Raw genomic sequence first — 4937 nt, 5'->3', positions numbered from 1 at the left:
CGTATTGAGGAATCGCTAGCTGCATTGAGAACTGCAAATTATTTTTCTACCCTTGATCTCACTAGTCACTATTGGCAAGTGTCCGTTGCTGAGGCAGACCGGGAGAAGACCGCCTTCGCCACCCCTATGGGTCTCTGCGAGTTCAAAAGCATGCCCTTCGAGCTGTGCAATGCGCCAGGAACCTTCCAGAGGCTGATGGAATGCTGCTTGGGACAAGATTTTAGGGTGTATAAAAAGGGAGATTAGATCCCGTGATCCCAACGTATTGTTACACCTCTATAAATCACTTGTAAGGCTACATCTGGAATATGGGAACCAGTTTTGGGCTCCACATTTTAATAAGGACATTCAGAAGTTAGAGTCAGTTCAAAGGTGGGCAACTAGACTACTACAAGGAATGGAAGGCCTCCCATATGATGACAAGTTGAAAAAGTTATTAAGTGATTATTGGCTGCAATGGGGCTTTCTGGCTGGTGCCAGCCTCTCTTCTTAGCACACAGGAACCACAATCCCTACACCATGCTTCAATGGATTCTCTCATCCCAGCCCAGTAAAACTACATATTTTACACAGTCATAAGCAGCCAAAAGGGATCTATTCTATTCAATTGCAAATGATCTAGATAAGACTGAGAATAAGATACTGCACGGGACATAGCAGAGTTGGTCAAGTTGAGTGGAGATGAGTTTGCTATTTGGCACAGCTTTTTGCATCAATAAAGCAAGTAAAAGGTGTGAAAGATAAAAAAAAGGGTGAAAGTGTGAAAAGTGAATTGGCCAAATTGAGGTGCATATAAAGTTTTTGCTTTCTTTCAATTCACTAATGGGGCTCATTTGAATCAGGTGAATTGAGTTCTGCTTTTGGAAACTGGGTTAAGAAGGGGTGCACCGGTCCTGGAGGTACTGCAATACCAGGTCAATGCGTGCAGTGGACAGAGCAAGATTTTTTCCATCTCCTTGTTCTAAAAATCCATTTAATATATGGTCCCCAGAGAGGGGACGTATCAGATATTAAACTGATAAGAACAGATTTAATTTTTTTTTTTTCTGTTTATCAGTAGGACTTTAAAATAACAAAGGTGATCGCCTCCCGTTGCCTGGGAACCGTCCAGGCACAAGAGGGCTATGTGTCACCAGAAGGCGCACACACTTCCTCAAGGCCGGCAGACGTGCAATCCCAGGCACCTTCCAGTACCGACCAAGGTAGCGTTCTCCGAAACTACACTTGATCTTAGCCAAAAGGCCGAGAAGCTATAACCCGAATTGGTTACGGCCTTGAGTGGCACCCTGGCCTATACCGGACACATCTTAGGGAGAGGGAGACAAACCCACGCCTACAGAAGACATTTTGTCACCCAAGCCAACCCTTGAAAAGGCTGTTTTGCAGAGCAAAAACAAGAAGAATGGTGCTTTTTGCAGCCGCCGCCCACTGCAATGAATCTGAATAACTCCTCCTTTTGGACACAAGCACCTCCCCTCCCCCTTGCAGTCTTTCCAATTCATGATACAAAAAGACGGACGGACAGGACAGGACAGGACAGGCTGCCTGACTTTCCGTCACTGCCACCCTTTGCCATCCTTGCCCGTAGAAAGCCCTTTCATCATCCCCAAACCCTAATCTTTTCCCTTCCCTTCCCAGATGCGTCTCACTCCCTTTCATTAGGAAGTGAGCGCAGCCTTTTCTCCGTTCTGCACATGCGCGACGTTAAACACAAATGCGCAGGCGTGCGTTCCATTATCCTCACTGCATTCCACTCCCATACAGGAAGTGGGCGCAGCTATTACTACGGTCGCACATAAAAGAACCCACGGCCACCACTGCACATAGCTGACTCCACCACAGGACACCCACTTCTACACCAACGCAGGTAAGACAGGATCGGCACCTCTATGCTCCCGTTACAATCAGGCTCAGTCACCATGTGATAACGCTCTCAACTCTTTAGTTGCAGGCTCCCCTTGCTTCACCTCCACTGGCTGTGCTGCCATTTCCTCTCCCACCTGGAAGGTATACTTTATTCCACTATTTTCCTGTTTCTCTCTTCCCCCTTTTCCCATAACCTACTTTTATCTGCATTTGTGGGGTATCTATATGCTATTTACATCATAGTTTTATTCATTAATATGGAAGGGAAGAGTGCCCATGAGAGTGTTGAACTGCGGAGAGCAAGAGATTAAGCTGCTCCGATTTGCCACCATTGATAAGCTGTTCTCAGTAGATACACATGCTATCCAAACAGCAGCATCCACCATTGCTTCAGCCCACCCATTCAGTGACAGCTCACCAAGTCAGCCAGAGGAGTGGTGTAAGGAATTACACGTAGGCACTGACTCCACACCTTCACATCACAAGAAGGGGGTCTACAGGCTAGTGCAAGAATACGAGCAAGTCTTCAGCAAACATCCGCTAGACTTTTGAAGAATAAAAGGGGTCAAACACTACATCCCCACAAGTGCACACCCACCCATCAAAGAGAGATATAAGCCAAAACTACCTGCACATTACCAGTGTACCAAGGACATGTTGAGCAACATGAAGGAGGCTGGGGTTATCCGTGACAGTTGTAGCCTCTGGGCAGCTCCGTTGGTCCTGTTAAAGAAGAAGGACAGCACCACTCCCCTGTATTGAGGAATAGCTAGCTGCATTGAGAACTGCAAATTATTTTTCTACCCTTGATCTCACTAGTCGCTATTGGCAAGTGTCCGTTGCTGAGGCAGACCTGGAGAAGACCGCCTTTGCCACCCCGATGGGTCTCTGCGAGTTCAAAAGCATGCCCTTCGAGCTGTGCAATTTGCCAGGAACCTTCCAGAGGCTGATGGAATGCTGCTTGGGACACCGAAACTTTGAAACGGTACTGCTATACCTTTATGATGTTATTGTTTATTCTAAAGCAAACAAGATTTTAGGGTGTATAAAAAGGGAGATTAGATCCGGTGAGCCCAACGTATTGTTACCCCTCTATAAATCACTTGTAAGGCCACATCTGGAATATGGGGTAAAGTCCTGAGCAGGTTGATAACCATTGGTTTGAGCATGGTAGGGTGTAGTGCGCATCTTCCTGCATCGGTAAAAGCTGCAGAAGTCCTTGAAGATTTCCGCTTCAAAGGCTGTGCCTTGATCTGTGAGGACTCTCTCTGAGTAGCCATGAGGTCTGCATAAGTGTGCTTGGAAGACCTTCGCTGCAGTATGGGCCATTAGATCTTTGACTTGTACCACAACCATAAATCTCGAGTAGTTGTCTACCATCGTAAGTGCATACGTGAGCTCGCCTCGATATTCTGCAACAAAACTCCCTTTTTCGATTTCAGTTTCAGCAAACACTCCTCTTCCTGTAGAAAATATTTATCATTACCTAAGACAGTCATTCTAATGCATGACAATATTAAGGCAATTTAGTTAAAACTTGTTTTAACTCACCTTTAAGGGGATTGATGTATTTCATGGTCAATCCAGGTTTGTCAGTGATGGCACTGACATAATGTATGGCGTCTTTTTCGGGCGTTATCCTTTGCCTTTTCATTGTGAAAATCCAGTTGCCTATATCAAAGCAAATTCTACTACTTGTAAAGTATGCAGAAAATGAAATGTAGAACATATAACATCAACTGCTTAGGAACGCATCATAGGTTAGTACTTAAAAGGATATTGTCATGTTCTAGTCATAATGCAAGCTGGACATTTTTCATGTTACCCTGTAATCGCCGGCCTGTTCTAATGCTCACAAGCCAAGATATAGGCTCAGCTGCTAAGGCTTCCCTCTGCCTTCTGAATGAAACTTGAATATGTCTGGGTCACTGTGTATATAGCAGGTGCTCAGAAAAAATAAGAGTCAATTCAATAGAAATAGCTCTGGCACACTATAGTGATCAATAACGTAAGAAAAGAACTCTTGGAATGCTGAAAATTCTTTATTTGTGCAAAAGGATAATTCATCCAACGTTTCGACCTTGTTTTTAGGTCTTTATCAAGGATAAAGTTATCTAAGATCATAAAGGGTTACAAAACCATATAAACACGTAATTAGTACATAGTACAACATAACAGTACAATATATTGCTACTTGAGAGTACAATGGGTCAAATGACCATGATGCACATACAAAAAAATTTTCCAAAGCCATAGTGAAAACATTTGTACTGAGGAAAGAAAATTTCCACATGACCTATCTGGAGAAACATTCTGGATCAAACAACCAAAAATAGTCAAGCAGGTAAATACACACCTATATGGATAACAGGATGATATGTGTTCAATTGTATAGCGTCATTGCCATTAAGGTACAAATGGAAAACTTGCAATCCTATATAGTGAAGGAAATGAACACATATCATATCAAAGAACACAGGAACATGGGTGTGAGAAAAACCTCAATGTTTATACTTTGTTCTTTATAATGGTGTGAACATGTATATGTCTCAGTACCTTATGCACTTGAGAATTCTAGTGAGTAGATCATGAAAGCCTATTTCAGAACTGGAATCGGTAAATAATTGTAGGTGGAATCTAAATGAAAAGATGGTACAAGTGTTATCATGACACGTGGGCTATAACACAATGGACCGTGTGACAAAGAAGAAAGGAGAGAAAGAAGAGGAAGAAAATGCAACTACCTGTAACATTACGTGATAGTCACTGGTAAGTATCACTTGACAATTCAAGTGAAAAAGGATTCCTTTATTAAAGGGTTCTCAGTCGCCTCAGGATCATGAAATACTAGGGTAAATGATATGAGAATGGGTAAGAAGCACCACTAAAGGAAATATGAGATGCAGGACATATATATATAAACCCCTGAACTACATGATAGAAATAAAAAGAAGAAAAAAGAAAAAAAAGAAGAAAGAAGAAGAACACATAGAATGCGGAAAGAGAATGGGTACAACTACCTGAGTTACTGCAGGGAGGCCCCTGGTTGGTATTGTGAGGGTTAGTGGAAT

The 4937-nt window shown here is 43.0% G+C and overlaps 1 pseudogene; it reads right to left on the bottom strand.

Moving 5' to 3' along the window:
• Nucleotides 1–877: 877 nt before the first annotated feature.
• LOC142287664 (U2 spliceosomal RNA) lies at nt 878–1083 on the bottom strand (annotated as a pseudogene).
• Nucleotides 1084–4937: the final 3854 nt, after the last annotated feature.

The sequence above is a fragment of the Anomaloglossus baeobatrachus genome, unplaced genomic scaffold (assembly GCF_048569485.1).
Source record: "Anomaloglossus baeobatrachus isolate aAnoBae1 unplaced genomic scaffold, aAnoBae1.hap1 Scaffold_74, whole genome shotgun sequence".
Taxonomy (NCBI): Eukaryota; Metazoa; Chordata; class Amphibia; order Anura; family Aromobatidae; genus Anomaloglossus; species Anomaloglossus baeobatrachus.
This window is presented reverse-complemented; position numbering and strand designations above follow the sequence as displayed.